This window comes from Delphinapterus leucas, chromosome 2, assembly GCF_059928025.1.
Source record: "Delphinapterus leucas isolate spDelLeu-1000000601 "Yukka" chromosome 2, BTC_Dleu_Yukka2, whole genome shotgun sequence".
NCBI lineage: Eukaryota > Metazoa > Chordata > Mammalia > Artiodactyla > Monodontidae > Delphinapterus > Delphinapterus leucas.
In genome coordinates, this window is record NC_143130.1 from 182,261,386 (window position 1) to 182,279,778 (window position 18,393).

The window sequence follows — 18,393 nt, forward strand, 5'->3', positions numbered from 1 at the left end:
CCAGATACCATGGAAGAAGTGAAGCTTTTACTTCATATGGGGGTAGCTCTGTTTTATAGCAATCAAAACAAAGACATACAATCATCCCGAAAAGTAGTAGAACACAGCAACCCAGCAAAATACGTGTGCATAAATAGCACGTTAGAATCGTTTGAATTCAGTGAAATTGAAGAGTCCTCCGGTGTGGAAAGGTGCTCCGTAGACCCTCTGTTGGAGACTAATGAGGCTCCCAGAGGTCCTACTGCCAAAGTGTCCTTCCCAATCACTGACCCCCTGCTTCCTTTCATGAAACCACCGCCTGTGAGAGGCTTGGAGCTTTGGGTGCAGAATGAACAGAAAGAAATGTTTGCAACAGCAGGTCATCCAGAGACCCCAGAAAGCCAGAATTTCATCTATTCCTGTAATAATGAGGTAGGTAAAGCTGAATACTGTAAATGCTGGTGTTATTTTTGAAGAAATATTTTTTGTACGTAAAATCACATTCATAACAAGGCATTGGTTTCTTTTAGGAAAGTGGATTCTCTAGCTATGTAAAGGATTAGAATGCCAGAAACTTAGTTTACAAAGTCTGGATTGTCTGCAGGTGGAGCTTATCTACCATCCTGATTGAAGAAACAAAAGGAGGAAAAAAATCGTAGGCCTCAGATGATCTGGGAGCCAACCATAATTATGTAGCTTTTTAGTTGTATGATTTGGGGCAAATTACTTGTTCTCTGAGCTTATTATCTTTTAAAAGAGGTGAATAATACTTATTCTGTTTACCTATAATAGTGTTTATGGATCAAATGCAGTAATAATAAATATAAAAAATCTTTGATAAACCTTAAAGGAAACTAAAATTGAATATATTAAAAATATTTTTAAAAACAAATCCTGAGGGCTTCCCTGGTGGCGCAGTGGTTGAGAGTCCGCCTGCCGATGCAGGGGACACGGGTTCGTGCCCCGGTCTGGGAAGATCCCACATGCCGCGGAGCGGCTGGGCCCGTGAGCCGTGGCCGCTGAGGCTGCGCGTCCGGAGCCTGTGCTCCGCAACGGGAGAGGCCACAACAGTGACAGGCCCGCGTACCACCAAAACAGAAAACAAATCCTGAGACAGTAAATAAAATGCCAGACCTCTCATAGTCTGCAGATAACTGTTTGTAAATATGAAAAATACACTTTGTTTCATTTCACTGTTCTCAACTGATAGGACGGATAATCGAATTTTTTTTTTTTTTTTTTTTTTTTTTTTTGCGGTACGCGGGCCTCTCACTGTTGTGGCCTCTTCCTTTGCGGAGCACAGGCTCCAGATGCGCGGGTTCAGCGGCCACGGCTCACGGGCCCAGCCGCTCCGTGGTATGTGGGATCTTCCCGTACTGGGGCACGAACCTGTATTCCCTGCATCGGCAGGCAGGCTCTTAACCACTGCGCCACCAGGGAAGCCTGATAATCGAATTTTAATTGGAGCAAATTAAAAAGTTGTATCAAGATTCTAAGTAAATGGATTGACAAAATACCTGCCTTTTTAAGCTTTCAGAGCAGATTTATTACAGAATAATTTTACATGGGTTTGGGCACCTTCAGTGCCTGTGTTAACATTGAGTTTCTGTACCTGGGCTTCCGTGGGGATTTGCAGGTCCAGGGGTGAGCCTCAGAGGGTCTGTGAGTGTCTGCAGATGCTCATCTTCATCAGAATGAAGACTGGTGGAACGCTGTGGGCCAGAGACTGGTCTGAGCCCTTCACTCGCATTAGCTCAGTTAATTCTCACACGGCCGGGTGAGGTAAGGACCGTGCCACCCATCTTATAGGTGAGAAGACTGAGGATGGAGAAGTACAGAATGGCCTGGAGGCACATAGTAAATTGTCCGGCCAAGACTCAGATCTGGACACTCTAGCTGTTTCTCAGTGTCTAATTCTGTGGATGTATTTATGTATATATATGCACATATGTGTGTTTATATGTGTACACATAAAATATATGTTACGTGTGTATGCGTTCTTTTTCTGAGGATGGGGTTCATAAATTTCATCTTATTCTCAAAGAGATACATAAAATCACTACCTTAGAATAAGAAAGTATTTATGTTTAGTCAGGCAGATTTTAATTATTACATATATATTTATACACACACTAGTTTCTTATAAAGTATTTTCGGTCGTGGTAATATATATTAACTTACTTTAGTAATGTCCAATTAGGAATGATTTTCTTGCAAACATGAAAGAGTATTAAGTAGAAAGTAGAATGTTAAAATTAACGATTCCTAACACTTTCTATAGCATATACTTAGAAATATGTTTCCGTCATCTTCTTGAATACTGTACCCATACTTTAAAGGTGCACACACCTTTAAATCCTGTACCACTCCCTATTCTAGGGCAAACTAGGATTATCAAAGTTTTCATTTCACTAAGAGCACAGGCATGGTGAGATTCTCGACTATGGCCCAACATTATCAGCCACAGTACGATTGGGAGGGTCATAGAACTGTTCTCAGAATGAGTGTGCCATCAAGAGTTTTCTACGCTTTGTATCTGGCCAGTCGTGTCCCCTTAAAACCAAGTCTCAGCTCCTCCCTGCCAATTGCTCAGGTCAGTGTCTTTCTTTGACTAAGGCAGAAATGTTTTTAACAAGAGATTTGAAACACAGGTCCTGACTTACAACACGACTGCTTCAAAATCTGGCAGGAAATCTGTGGCCGTAGTGTTCCAGAGCTACAGGTGTAGGTCAACTGTATGGTCAATCCACTTTACCATATTCTGAACAAGACCATTCTTCAGCCTTTAAAAAAAAGAAGAAAAGAAACAGCCTTTTTATGAGGTTATCAAAATTGTCCAGAGGTATTTCTGTTACTGTTGATGCTAAATCCTTTCTGGTACTGTTTAAATCAGTCCTTTTAGTTGAGTTTATTAATGCAAGCTGCACTGTGTTTTCTGCTGCTTTGTTGAATAGGGAGGTATTAAAATGAGAGAGAGATTATGTCCAGTTATAAGCTAAGAAGACAGCTAAGGGGTAAGGGACTTTTATTTAACAGGATAGAGATTGATACCTTGGGAAAGCTGCTTATCAGTGTATTCTGAGTACAAGAGATAATAATTAGTGTTTCCTCATGGGAACATTCCAGATGACAGTGCATTTATAGTCTAATTGAAAGCTGGTGTTTAAAATAAGTTATTCTTTGCTTTAAAGATTATCTTTTAATCTTACTAAAAATAATTTAAATTAATTGAGCACTTTTTCCTCTACTGCTGCATTTCTGAATTAAGTGATGCTATTTAGCAAACAGTCTGCATTTTCAAGTCTTTAAATTGCCAGTGGTCTAGCCACTTTTCTTCCCAAAAGTCCATTAAAAAAAAAAACAAAAAAAACAAGGCTGTGCAACTAAGAAAGTTTTGGAGTTCTCGTGTGTGTGTATTTAGATAAAACAAATTCCTATTTGGGGGGTATTTTAAGCCTAAGAAGAGAGGGATTTGCTTGATATCTACCCTATGAAGATTCAAAAGAACAGAGCAAACTAAAATTGATCTTTGTCTGTTCTGTTCTTCACATATGTAAATGCTTGAAAAAAAGATCCATTTGGCCCTTGATTTTTTAAATTAATTTATTTCTTTTGCTTTTATCATTTCAGATAATTGGGGGGAAAGCCGAACAAGAGTCATCAGATAAACTAGAGACCTCTAATCTGGTGCTTTCTAGCATTGGAAGTACCCAAACTAATGGATCTTCTATTCCTGCTGAAGATAAAACCTTTGAGCCACTTGATGGCACACAGGTGACATCTTATAATGATACTGTCACACAGTCCACATTCGCCAGGACTTACGATGGGATCAGCAATCCGTCAATGATTTTTCAAAAGTCTGTGTACAGCACCCTTGAAAGCAAAGTTGATGTTTTTCATGCAAAAATGCAAACAAAAACAGGTGCTTTGCAGGGCTTTATCCAGCATAGCAGCCTTATAATCAAAGAATGTCAGTCATCCTTGGAAGGGGAGGATGATACGGAGTATGTAGTGATTAATCTGGAACGAGTTACATTCAGTTTTGAAAAAAATGCCTATGCACCGATACAGACAGAAGTTGTAAACAGAGCTGATAAACCTACACCCTTTAATGTGGAGTTGATTAAACAAGTATCACCTGCTACAAGCCTTAGACATCCTGTGTCCGCATTTGAAAAGACACAGGGTCTTAGGGACGTTCCCTCTCTGGCAATGTCAGGACAACAAGGCGCTAAGTACCTTTGTGCCTTCTCAGTGAGTAGAGAGATACTTGCTAAAGAAATGTGTTCGTTACAGAAAGGGCAGGCTGTTGCAGGCTCACCATCGCCGTCTGATAATTGCCTTGTAACAGAGGCATTATCACTAGTTAAAAGTTCTAGTTATTTGTTACCCAGAGAAGAAATGAAGCTCTCTCAAGAATGTTTTCTGTCGAGCCAGAGTCTCTTCAGCATCTCTTCGGAAGACACTGTAGAGTCGTCCCAGCTTGAAGAAGTAGTCTCATCGTCAGCTTCTGATCCCTTGGAAGAAAAAGATTCACTTGACTGCATCCCATCAGTGAGGAATGCTTCGGATGGCTCTTCAGAACTAAAGAATGACAAGAGTGGTCTAAACAGTGAACACATGAGTTTTGAAACATTTAATTCTGCATTTACCAAACAAACCAGCCTATCTGTGAATAGAGAGGAAGTCAGCCTCGAGTTATCAGAGGAGGATTCTGACCTTGACCTCACTCTCACCATATCACCGCCCACGAGTCCCTGGGAAGAAGCATCCGCTGGTGAAATGGAGCAGCAGCAGGAGGCCCCGTTACCCTGCTTAGAGCTTCAGGAGACAGCGGAAGAAATAATTGAGCCTGAAGAGGTGCCTGATGTGAACTCTGCTGATCACACGTCAATGAAACCACGAGAAAGTGAGAGAAAAGGTGATAACTTACAGACAGTGGCTTTCATACTTTCGAAAGAAACCTGTGCCCTTGAGGTTGCAGAGGAAGTTCAAGTTGGTTCAGACTTCTCCTTCAGTTGTTTTTTTTTGTTTGTTTGTTTTTTGTTTGTTTTTGTTTTTGTTTTTGTTTTTTCCCTCCTTCAGTTCTTTAATTAAAGAAGTGTCACCAGCTTCTAGTCCTGACTGCCAGGTACCAGGTGAAGAAGCACAGCCAGCTTGGGCTGTATTTCCAAGTAGTTTTAAACTCTGTGATGCACACTATGAGAAAACTGACAGATCCTCCCAGGTTGAAACAGTAGATTTGGCCATAACAGAAAAAGAAAATTCTTTTGTTGGTCCCACCCATCCAGTGGGACAAGATAACTTAACTCAGATATAGAAGGAAAAATACCAAAATTTAATAACGATGATATTTTGTGGGATTTTAATTTTATTCTTTATGTTTTCCCTGTATTTTCTACAGTCGGAATGACTACTTTTACAGGCAGAAAAAAATAATAATGATTAGTTTTGTTTTTTTTTTAAATCAAAGTAAGAAATCAGCCAGGCTATTACAATTCATTGTCCAACTTCTTACCTCGCCTCAGCCATGTAAAACGGGGGTTGACCGAGACTTGGAAGAACCACCCAGACTGGCAGTGGCAGCATGGTTGTGTGAATGAAATGCAATGACTTTTCTCCGGTAACTTGCAGAGTAGACCTAATAAAAGCATCTTGAATAAGGTCATTACCCCTTCAAAGGAGGAGGAAGGCTGTGTCATAGCCTGACATGCCTATTTCTAGTACTCGCCTTTGTGTGAGAACAGCATGACTGGATTATCAGCAAAAGAATCTTAGGAAAAGGCCCTGCCAATAAGGAGTCAAAGTCATGTGAAAGGGCCAGAGGAAGAAAGACCAAGGACTCAGTGTGGGAGGGACTTCCCAGACATACTGTACAACAGACAGAAAATAGGCACCTTCCTCACCGTCATGAGGAGTAATTCACATCCTGTGACATTGCTTTCTGTCCTTGATTATCTCAAATACAAGAAAATATTATCAATCAGCCTTTCTGAAAAGTACCAATACCAATGATCCACATTTCCTTTTCCTTCATTTGTCTGTTAACAGTGTTGATGTAAACCTTCCTGAAATAGAAGCCAGCACATTTCTTAAAATATGTTTTTGATGAGTGGTGCTCCCCACTTTCCCTTTCCTATTATTTCCCATGCCTCTCACAAGAAAAAGAAAAGAATTCAAAATTTTTTCCCCAATTGATCATGCTTTGGTTAGCGGGGGAGTTTTAAAGCTACCTTTCCCAATTTGGGTTATTTCCATAACAAACAAAAAGAACTATATTGCCAGTATTACTAAGAACATGCATAAAAGGATGCTTAATCCGTTTCGATAAGCTATTCACAGGCATAAAGAAACATTCAGAGAGGTTAGTCATTGTCATGAGAAGCTCAGGAAAACTATCACTTTCAAATGCAGTATTTAGGACACACTCCCGTGCATTGAGTCATCCCTCCAGCATTTGCGGAGCTGCCACTGACTAAGCAGAGGGGGTTGGCCGAAGGAGCTAGCCTTGTGTGACATGCCAGCCCAGGCCGGCCGATGAAAAGCATGTAGAAGGACATCGTGGAAAATTCCTAGGTCCTGAAATCCCAGCGCCAAGTAAGGGGAAGTTGCAGAGGTTGCAGTGCGGGTGCACAAGAAGGAAGGCTACAGAAGTACAGCACAGAAAGACTTCCAGGGCCCACGCTGCCAAAATGAGGCCTGGAGAACATTGATTTGCAGAGCAGCAGGACCGATGCCTTTCGAGATAGGGTACAGTGTTTCTGGATGCTGATGGAGCCTCTTGAAAGGTAGATCAATTTCTGGGGTCCCTTTTAGGGAGACTCTCACCCCGGGCAGGCTGCTGACCATCACCGCTGACCTGAGCACAGCTATATACAGAAGGATGACACCAGGAAGCCTAGGTCTGTGCCTTTGGAAAGAAAAGCATCACACTCAGAGAGTCTGGGGAGCTTTTATTGATATTAAGCAACAGATTCACAGGTGTCAATATAATATAGAAGCCAAACTTCATTTAAAGTCTATAACTGTAGGAAAGCTTATATATGACTTCCAGATCCTCACAAATCCATTTGTTTCAGAAAAGATTCTAAAGAAGAAGTCTGGAAAATCCTTAATTAAATTTTGGGATTTAGATGATGATGGGATACAGAATAAAGGAGGTCTCACAGATCTTTGGGGTTGATCGGAGGAAGGCCACATGGAGGAAGTGACTTAGGAATTTTCTTGTGAAAGTGTTGGAAACATACCAGCAGAGAGGTCTGAAGACAGTGAGGCTGTCCACAGCAGGCACGGGCTGGAATGCCCACAGGCGGCAGGTCAGTCTGCTTCATGCGCGGGTCTGGAGAAGAGCAGATCTGCTCAGAGCCAACCTTGGAATGAAGACCCCTGGCTGCTCTGGGTTGGCCTAGGGGATGTTCTGAGTATGACTACATTTCCTTTCTGAAGCAGAATCTGCCCTATTCCAGGAACCTAGGGTCTCTCAGAGATAAGGTTGTTCAAGAGAGACAGTAGCCTCCTGGGGATGCCTGGGATTAGGGAGTTCGGTCAGTGTGCCTCAATCTTTAAACTCATATTTGCATGGGTATTAAGTTTGTCCAAAAGGTGGGGATCAGAAGTTGTACAAAATGAATGATCTGCAATGCTCATTAAAAGGTACAGAGAGATGGAATTCCCTGGCAGTCCAGTGGTTAGGACTCTGCAATTTCACTGCTGAGGGACCGGGTTCAATCCCTGGTCGGGGAACTAAGGTCCCACAAGCCACGCGGCATGGCCAAAAAATAGGTAAATAAATAAATAAATAATTTTAAAATAATAATAATAAAATCATTGAAGAGCAATCCGCCTCTTCTTTGGTGGAGTCTGAGAGCACACAGGAATGCTGGTCAAGCCTGGAGGTTGTGCTGAGAACTTAAAAAAAAAGAAAAATGATACAGGGAGAAAAAGGAAAGATATGACAGAGGAAAGCATCTGAAAGAATAGATAAAATAGATTGAGCTAGAATAACAGGATTTAGTTTACTCTTTAAATTGAAGGCAAGCAATTAGCAATGAAGGGTAAATTTTCTAGTCCTTTCTACTCATACATTCAAAAGATGTAGAGTAATCAAAAATGCATGATATGTTCTCTGTTGTAGTTATCAGAGAGAACCAACCCCCGCACACACATTAAATCAGAATAAAGAAAAAAATGCTTCTGTGTGCAGGGAAAAAGAAAAAAAGGTCAATGCCAAGCAGAACAGGGTTACCTGGTGGTCCCAGAGGGGAACCTTTACCATGGCCCATAATTCAAGGTGGCTGATACAGACTAAAGGGGTTTAATTCCAGTGGACCAACATTTAGTGAGCACCTACTAAGCCTAAGGGCTGGAGACTGTGGAAACACAAAGATGAATAAGAAGACACTCCTCCCTTCTCAAGTTCACAGCCATCTTTTGGGAACCAGATCAGAACAGGAATAAGAAAGATATAAGTGAATCCAGTCTTTAGACATGTAATAAACCAACCTTAAAAATGCCAAACCGTTTGTTCAGAAGAACAGCAGTCTGTTCAAATGTAAGCCAAAGGCCGTAAGCTCTAAGGCCTGGCCAGTCTGCCAAATAGACATCACTTGTGATTTTAGGGATTCTGTGTTAAAAACATCAAATCACAACCCCTCTTAGTCCCCTGGAAACTCATAATCCACTGTTCAGCCTCGCTGAAGGTTTTCAGTATCTTGAGCAAGTCGTAATGTCTGAGTGCAGGCTCTGGAGTAAAGCCTGGATTCAAACTATGGCTCCCCTATCTGTTAACTGTGTCCTTGAGTAAGCATCTTCCCCTCTCAGTGCCTCAGTTACCTTATCTGTAAAATGGATACCTTCATCACAATATTGTTGAGAGAATTAAGTGACCGAACACTTGGAAAGCATTTAGAAGCATTTCTGGCACATAGTTAGCACTGAATAAATGTTAGCAACTTTTACTGTAGAGGCCCCTGACTAGGAAGTTCTCACTAATCCTTATCAACCAACACCCAAATAGGAAAGAGCAAGACGAGCTATAGGTTTAGGAGGCTGGAGGTGAAGAGAAGCGGGGTTAAAAGAGTAGCAGGCTTCCCTGGTGGCGCAGTGGTTGAGAGTCCGCCTGCCGATGCAGGGGACACGGGTTCGTGCCCTGGTCCGGGAAGATCCCACATGCCGCAGAGCGGCTAGGCCCGTAAGCCATGGCCGCTGAGCCTGTGCGTCCGGAGCCTGTGCTCCGCGGTATTATTCATCATAGCCAAGAACTGGAAATAATGCAAATGTCTATCAACAGTAAAATGGATAAAGAAAATGTGCTACACCCACCCCTACATATATAGCAATGAAAATGAAAGAATTGTGTACACAGAAACATGAGTCTCACAGTGTTACTCCAAAGAAACCAGGCACAAACCCATTCAGTTTATATAAAGTTCAAACCACAAGCAAAACTAAATGATAAAGTTTAGGGATGCATATTTAGGCAGCAAACCTACTAAGAAAGGAAAGGAAGAGATTACCATGGAAGTTAGATTCGTTGTTAGGTTTGATGGTAGGTAAGGGGAGTGGGTATTGATCCATAGGTGGCGCAAGAAGGAACTTCTGGGTTTTTGGCAATGTTCTATTTCTTTTTTTTTTTTTTTTTTTTTTGGTATGCGGGCCTCTCACCGTTGTGGCCTCTCCCGCTGCGGAGCACAGGCTCCAGTTTTAATGTTCTATTTCTTGACCAGGGTGGTGGTTTCATGAATATTTGCTTTGTGATAAGCCAGGGAGTTGTACATACTGGTTTTATGTACTTTGAAAACATCGGCTGTACCTCAGTCTCTGCTTCTACAGCCAACCTTCCTCAGTTCTTGAACACAATTTCATGTCTAGGACTTTTGTACTTACTTTGTCTTCTGCTTGGAAAGTTCTTCCTCCTCATCTTCCAAGAACTAATTTGGTCTGTTTTTATCACTGAGGTTTGACCTCAATGTCCCTTATTCAGTGAGACGTTGTAGCTCTGCCTTTTCTGCTCTGGCCTCCAGCCTCCAACCCCATCCTCAGCATTTCTGGCTTGTTTTCACTGCAGTTATTATTAAGTTCTGTTCTGGTGGTGGTGGTGGTGTTACTTGTTACTGTTTGTCATCCACCTCTAGAATAAGCTCCACTCTGTGCAGGGTCCTTATCTGGCTTATTCATGACTGTAATCTTAGTGCCTAATTCAGCACCTGGCCACAGTAAACAATAAAAGATGCTACTGAATGAGTAAATTATTCTATTCCCATAGTGTGGCCCAGTGTCTGGCTCACGGTTAAGTGCATCACCTAGTATCTCTGATTGGTATAAGTAATGCTATTTGTGGTAACAGCATTGCTATAGTAATGCTATTCCCTTAACTCTGCATGGAATAGAAGCTTCTAGCGGTGTTTTCCTAGGGAACCCACCACATAAACAAATGTTACATGGATCAACGTGATTTCGTAAACGTCGCTTTTGGGCAAGACAAGACAAGCGACGCTGCGGCAGCTGTAGCAGGAGACTCAAGGAGGGTAAATACTCCCAACGGTGAGGCGAAAGACGCGCGCCAACACATTCAACGCCGTCGTGGCCGCGCCTCCGCGGTTCTCCTTGCGCGCCTTCCGCTTCCGGTGACGCGTCAGCCCCGCGAGACGCCCAGCTCCGCCCGCCGGGCAACCGCGCCCGCCAGAATCCTTTGTCCAATCCCGGGCCCCGCCGCGGCCTCGCGCCTGCGTAGAGGAGAGAGGTGAGCGCCGCGTGGACGAGGGCCGCAGCTCGCGCCTGCGCGTCGGCTTCTCCCCAGCGATTGGCTCCTGCCTCCTAGGGACGCCACAGTTCAGTTTTCACTTTCTCTTCCCCCCACCTCCGCTTCCTGTGGGCGTGGGGTTTTACTTCCGGGTTCTAGCGTCAGTCACTGAGAAAGTCGACTTGTTACCTCAGGTGGAGCGGAGTTTCAGCGTTCGTGCCTTCCTATGACCCTCTGGGGCAGGAGCAGCGTTTGTTTGGCTGACGAGCGCGGCGAGGCCTGCAGGCTCCGAGCCTGGACGCCGGGTCCGCGTCACTCCCGCCAGCGCCTCGGAGCCGCCCCGCGACGCCCGGGCGGCTTTCTTGGCACAAGGGCGGAGAGGAAGGACTGTTTGCGACGTGGAGGGTCCCGCGCGCCGCTGACGAGCCTGTGCGAACGCGGGCCCTATGGAACCGGGAGGAGGGGAGTCGCTGCAAGGGGCGGCCCGAAGGCTCCCCGGCCCGGGGAGTTGGCCCGGGCGCGGCTGGTTGGCAGGGTCCGACGGGATCTGTCACGCTTGGCCTCGAGGGCCTGAGGGGAGGAAGCGCGTGTGGAGGCGCGGACAGCATTTTAGCATGGAGAGGAAACTGAACGCTTATCTTCGGTCCGCGGGGGCGGCGGCGGCGCACAGGACAGGTGAGACTGCCTCTCGTGGACGCCCACCCAGAGGGCAGGCGAGAGGAGCCCGTCCTCCGGGGCCGAGTGCCCGGCGTGGCCGCTCGGGTTGTGCGGGGTTCGTTGTTGTCATTTTATTTTTTAATGAAAAATTGAGTTCCAGTCGACTTTGCATGCTTCTCCTGGATGCTGAGTTGACTCACGCGTTCTTGCCTGGTAGCGCTGCTCTGGGTGGGAGGGGCGGGGGTCGGAGATTTTCAGAATCGCTTTTGCTTTGCTGCTTCGGCTCTGACTCCACCTGTGGCCGCTCTCAGCTGCTAACACACCGATCTGCACCTGTTTCTAGTCAGTCAGCGTCTTCCAGGTGTGTAAGGCGTCAGAATTCCTGTTTCCCCTTTCGGAGGCGGGAAGTGTAGGGCGGTTCAGCACTTCCTTTGAGTTGCCTGTGAGAGGACCGCTGCATCCTCGTGGACGTTGTTAAGAAGTGGCCAGCTGAAGCTTTCTTTGCTCCTTGGGTTGGGACTGGCAGTGAAGTACTTTTCTAAGGATTCTTGGTTAAGGCCGCACCTCCGCTTTCCTTCTGCATAGACTTCATTGGCCGTGTGTGACCTTTTCTTTTTTAAAGTAGGCATAGAAGAGGTCTTTCCCCAGGGAGGGTCATTTAGCTGAAAACAGAAGTAGCGCGTCATCGTAGGTTGGTCCATTCAACCCAGCAGTTTGTCTGAAGGTGGCACCAAGCAGCATTTGTGGGAGAACGTGGCACATTAACCTCAAAATTGGGGGGAAGATCCTTTGAAAATCCTCAAGTTTCTCTTAATCACCACTTGTCTATTTGAAATCCATATATTTAAATACACCTCTTTTACCCTTTATTCTCCCTGTAAGGTAAAATTAGAACAGTTAGGTTTTTGAAAATATATTCCAGACGTTAAGTGCTGTGCAAGCGTACGGTGTTATTGCAGTAACGTTGGTGATCCAAGGGCCCACGGTGTTCCCCTGAAAAAGCATTAGAAGGGGAAAGGGGTTTGGATATATTTAATATTATAGGCTCTGAGATTGGTAGTAAGCTTACTCAGGAGGTTTATAACAAAGCTGCTATTCCTTAATAGTGTAAAAATACTTTTCTGTTGAAAAACTGCCTTCTAGAACCAGATAGCTCTATACAGTATACTCAGTACAACAGTAAATAACTCAGACTGGAGAAAAATTAAAAGTGACACAGTGTTCACAACTATTTTAAGGAAGACAAAGAACAGTGTTTGAAATTTTGTGTTTTCAGGACATTTGTCCAAGTGTAACCAGTTCTTTTTTAAAAAGAGCTGTATCAGGAGCATCTCCTGTAATCCAGACATAGTTGCTTAAGTGAATTAAAATCTGCAAAGTGTCTAAAAACTTAACTGAGACGTAGTGTTTGTTAAATAAATGCAGTGTGATATATCTATTTAGTGTAATTAAATAGATATGACATCTGTTTGTCAAATGAGTCTTTCATTCCTCTACTGATGGACGTTTAAATTATTTTCAAGTTTTCCCTTATAACTAAAATGCTGCAGTGATTTTTTTGCCATTATAAGCAGTGTTTCATGCGCTCATCATAGTATTTCTATGAATCGTAGACTTGATTGCTTCTGAGAGTGATGGATAATAACGCTATTAAATTACCCTCAAATGATTGTACCTTTTTATATTCACTTTCTCAAAAGATGTGTTTTGTCTCCCCACTAGCCAGCACCGGATGGTAATATTTTACTAATTTTCTAATAGTTGAAATAACATCTCATTTAAATGTTTATCTTCCTTGGATAGTAGGAAAATTAAGCATTTTTGGCCAGGTCATATACTTTGCTGATTTTTTTTTTTAATTGAGTTCTGAATTTTCTTCTTTTCTTTGACCCATTTATCTACTACCACACTGTTTTAATTATTGTAGCTTTATAATATAGTTTGGTACTTTCTTTTGAAAAAAGTTTTGGGCTCTTCTTTTGCATTTTTCTTCCAGATGAAATTTAAAATCATCTTTTCAAGTTCTGTAGAAAATCTTGCTGGGATAGATATTGTTTGTGATTGCATTGAATTTATAGATTAATTTGAGAAGAGACATTCTTTTGAGTTTTTTCTTCTAAGAGGATAGGTATGCCTCCTTGTTTCTTCTGTTAAAATTTTTGTTGTGAAATATACCATTTGTATATACTGTTTTAAAAAACAAAAACAAAAAACTGTATCTGTGTACTCTGCTTAATAGACGATCACAAGTACCTTAGAAGCCTTTGGTGTGTGCCTTTCTCCAGAAACAAAGGATTCTCTGCCCCCATCACCATGGTCGTCCTGAATTTTGTGTTAATTATCCCTTTGCTTTTCTTTACAGTTTTATGAACCATATATGTATCCTTACCCAACATATTGTTTCCTTTCACCTGTTTTTGAACTTTAAGTAGAATCATATTGTGTACTCTGTGAATTACTTTCGTTAAACGTTATGTTTCTGAGATCCATCCCTGTTGAAGCATGTACCTATAGCTCAATTCAGAAACTTGAGGACTCCTTCACAGTTCTAGGAAGTATTGAGGACCACAAGGATCCTTTGTGGATCAATATTATATTAGATATTGAAACCAACCAATTTTAAACGTAGATATTGGTATATTTACATATACCATTAAGTATATGGTGTATTGTTTATAGAGGTGTATACCTCTAAAAAATACTACTACTAATAATAGTAAACCTACTACATCTTAAACAGCATTTTTAATGAAAAATAACTGTGTTCCAAAACCCAGAATAAGTTAGTGGCAAGAGTGTTTTTGTTTTACGTTTTCGCAAATATATTTAATGACTAGAGTCTCATGTTTGCTTCTGCACTCAGTTAGTTGCAATATACTGTTTTAGTTGAAGTATATGAAAAAATCCGGCCTCACTGAGCTGTATGTTTAGAAGAGGGAGGAATATTTTAATATTCTTTTAAATAGTTATATTTTTCTTTAATACTCATCAAAACCTAATAGTTTCTTAAAGGTTAGCTGAAGTATAGAGTTTGGAATCAATGAACTTCTCAAACTATGCGATATTAAAACCTATTGGTCTAGCTTGCATTTTTTTAAACATCTTTATTGGAGTATAATTGCTTTACAATGGTGTGTTCGTTTCTTCTTTATAACAGAGTGAACCAGCTATACATATACATATATCCCCATATCTCCTCCCTCTTGCATCTCCCTCCCACACTCCCTATCCCACCCCTCTAGGTGGTCACAAAGCACCGAGCTGATCTCCCTGTGCTATGCAGCTGCTTCCCACTAGCTATCTGTGTTACATTTGGTAGTATATATAAGTCCATGCCACTCTTTCACTTCATCCCAGCTTACCCTTTCCCCTCCCCGTGTCCTCAAGTCCATTCTCTACGTCTGCATCTTTATTCCTGTCTTGCCCCTAGGTTCTTCAGAACTTTTTTTTTTTAAAGACTCCATATATATGTGTTATTGCACGGTATTTGTTTTTCTCTTTCTGACTTACTTCACTCTGTATGACAGACTCTAGGTCCATCCACCTCACTACAAATAACTCAGTTTTGTTTCCTTTTAGGGCTAAGTAATATTCCATTGTATATATGTGCCACTTCTTTATCCATTCATCTGTCAGTGGACACTTAGGTTGCTTCCATGTCCTGGCTATTGTAAACAGAGCTGCAGTGAACATTGTGGTACATGACTCTTTTTGAATTATGGTTTTCTCAGGTATATGCCCAGTAGTGGGATTGCTGGGTCGTATGGTAGTTCTAATTTTAGCTTTTTAAGGAACCTCCATACTGTTCTCCATAGTGGCTGTATCAATTTACATTTCCACCAACAGTGCAAGAGGCTTCCCTTTTCTCCACACCCTCTCCAGCATTTATTGTTTGTAGATTCTTTGATGATGGCCATTCTGACTGGTGTGAGGTGATACCTTATTGTAGTTTTGATTTGTATTTCTCTAATGATTAATGATGTTGAGCATCCTTTCATGTGTTTGTTGGCAATCTGTATATCTTCTTTGAGAAATGTCTATTTAGGTCTCGTGTCCACTTTTGGATTGGGTTGTTTGTTTTTTTGATACTGAGCTGCATGAGCTGCTTGTAAATTTTGGAGATTAATCCTTTGTCAGTTGCTTCATTTGCAAATATTTTCTCCCATTCTGAGGGTTGTCTTTTCATCTTGTTTGTGTTTTCCTTTGCTGTGTAAAAGCTTTTAAGTTTCATCAGGTCCCATTTGTTTATTTTTGTTTTTATTTCCATTACTCTAGGAGGTGGGTCAAAAAGGATCTTGCTGTGATGTATGTCATAGAGTGTTCTGCCTATGTTTTCCTCTAAGAGTTTTATAGTGTATGACCTTACATTTAGGTCTTTAATCCATTTTGAGTTTATTTTTGTTTATGTTGTTAGGGAGTGTTCTAATTTCCTTCTTTTACATGTAGCTGTCCAGTTTTTCCCAGCACCACTTATTGAAGAGGCTGTCTTTTCTCCATTGTATATTCTTGCCTCCTTTATCAAAAATAAGGTGACCATATGTGCGTGGGTTTATCTCTGGGCTTTCTGTCCTGTTCCATTGATCTATATTTCTGTTTTTGTGCCAGTACCATACTGTCTTGATTACTGTAGCTTTGTAGTACAGTCTGAAGTCACGGAGCCTGATTCCTCGAGCTCCGTTTTTCTTTCTCAAGATTGCTTTGGCTATTCGGGGTCTTTTGTGTTTCCATACAAATTGTGAAATTTTATGTTCTAGTTCTGTGAAGAATGCCATTGGTAGTTTGATAAGGATTGCATTGAATCTGTAGATTGCTTTGGGTAGTAGAGTCATTTTCACAATGTTGATTCTCCCAATCCAAGAACGTGGTATATCTCTCCATCTGTTGGTATCATCTTTAATTTCTTTCATCAGTGCCTTATAGTTTTCTGCATACAGGTCTTTTGTGTCCTTAGGTAGGTTTATTCCTAGGTATTTTATTCTTTTTGTTGCAGTGGTAAATGTGAGTGTTTCCTTAATTTCTCTTTCAGATTTTTTATCATTAGTTTATAGGAATGCAAGAGATTTCTGTGCATAAATTTTGTATCCTGCTACATTGCCAGATTCACTGATTAGCTCTAGTAGTTTTCTGGTAGAGTGTTTAGGATTCTCTATAGTATTATGTCATCAGCAGACAGTGACAGCTTTGCTTCTACTTTTCTGGTTTGGATTCCTTTTATTTCTTCTTTTTCTCTGATTGCTGTGGCTAAAACTTCCAAAACTGTGTTGAATAATAGTGGTGAGAGTGGGCAACCTTGTTTTGTTACTGATCTTAGAGGAAATGGTTTCAGTTTTTCACCATTGAGAATGATGCTGTCTGTGGGTTTGTCATATATGGCCTTTATTATGTTGAGGTAAGCTCTCTCTGTGCCTACTTTCTGGAGGGTTTTTATCATAAATGGGTGTTGAATTTTTTCAGAAGCTTTTTCTGCATCTCTTGAGATGGTCATATGCTCTTTCTCCTTCAGTTTGTTAATATGGTGTATCACATTGATTGACTTTTGTATATTGAAGAATCCTTGCATTCCTGGGATAAACCCCAGTTGATCATGGTGTATGATCCTTTTAATGTGCTGTTGGATTCTGTTTGCTAGTATTTTGTTGAGGATTTTTGCATCTATGTTCATCAGTGATATTGGCCTGTAGTTTTCTTCCTTTGTGACATGTTTGTCTGGTAGCTTGCACTTTAAAGGGATCTTTCACCCATGCATTGGTCATGAGGAAGATACTAGTTCACTGAATTATGTAGATTTCTCAAATGATGGCACATTTCAATATATAATACCAAAAACTCACTTACATTATCATCACCACTTTGAGAACCACACCTGTGATTCATTCGTTTTTGTTGAAGTATAATAATCTACTCTAAGAATATATTATACGTTGATCCATTTTATTCTTTATGAACATATTGGTTATTACCAACATTTGGGCCATTATAATTAGTGGAGCCATAAATGCTCTCAGTCATCTCCAAGTGCATATACACAGTACTGTTGATCGGGCATATTTGTAGTGGAAGTGCTAGATCCATTGGGAGGATATTTGCATGTTCAATTTCATTAGATAATATCTAACTTTCCCCAGATGGTGATTCTGATTTATACTCCACCAGTTGTGAATGAAACCTCCCTTTGCTCACCATTCTCTCTACATATGGCATTGTCCAACTTTTAAAATCTTTGCTGGTCTGGTAGAAGTGAAATGATATATTACTGTGGTTTTAAACTGCATTTCTCTGATTACTTAAAAGAAACGCAGGGCTGTTTTCTACAGGCTGCTTGTTTTTTCTTACTAATATCTACGAATTAAAATGAAATATGTTATATGTACTAGTTGATGAACTCTTCCTGTTGCTAAAAAAGTTACTAGGATCATTTATTTAAACAATTTAAAAACATGTAAAGGCATACGTTGAAGAAAGTCTTTCTTCCCTGTACCTGTCCAGCTCATTCCCCCAGTGTATTTTTTGATATTCCTCCTTCTTACTGTAATTTCTGCTATTATGCTCCTTTATTTTGCTCCACTTTTCAGCATATTCTAGAAGTCTTCACAAATCAGTATAGAGGAAGCATACTCATTCTATAGAGTAGGAAAAGCAGTTTTCTACTTTGTGGCTGTACCAGTTTTACCTAATCTGTAGTAGATAGAGTATTTGATATTTTTCTAATCTTTTGCTATTAAAAAAAACAAAACAGTGGTGCATGGAGTAACTTTGTAGAGTTGTCATTTTGTATGTGAGATTTCTGTACAGTTAATTTCCAAAACTGATTGTTGGGTCAATATGTAAATGCTTTTGAAATTTTGGTAAATATTGCCAAATTGCTTTTCCTTGGATTCTGCACTCTTACCTGCAGTATACCTAAGTGACTATTTTTCCTAAAACCTCGCCTCACGGAATATGCTTATACATTTATAGGTTTTGATAGTGTGATCAGTGAAAAGTGGTATCAGTTTATTTGAATTTACATTTTC

General features: G+C 41.2%; 1 pseudogene; it reads left to right on the top strand.

Moving 5' to 3' along the window:
* Positions 1 to 3,573: 3,573 nt before the first annotated feature.
* The window catches only part of LOC149750395 (protein TASOR 2 pseudogene), a 29,317-nt pseudogene continuing 14,497 nt past the window's right edge, over positions 3,574 to 18,393 (top strand).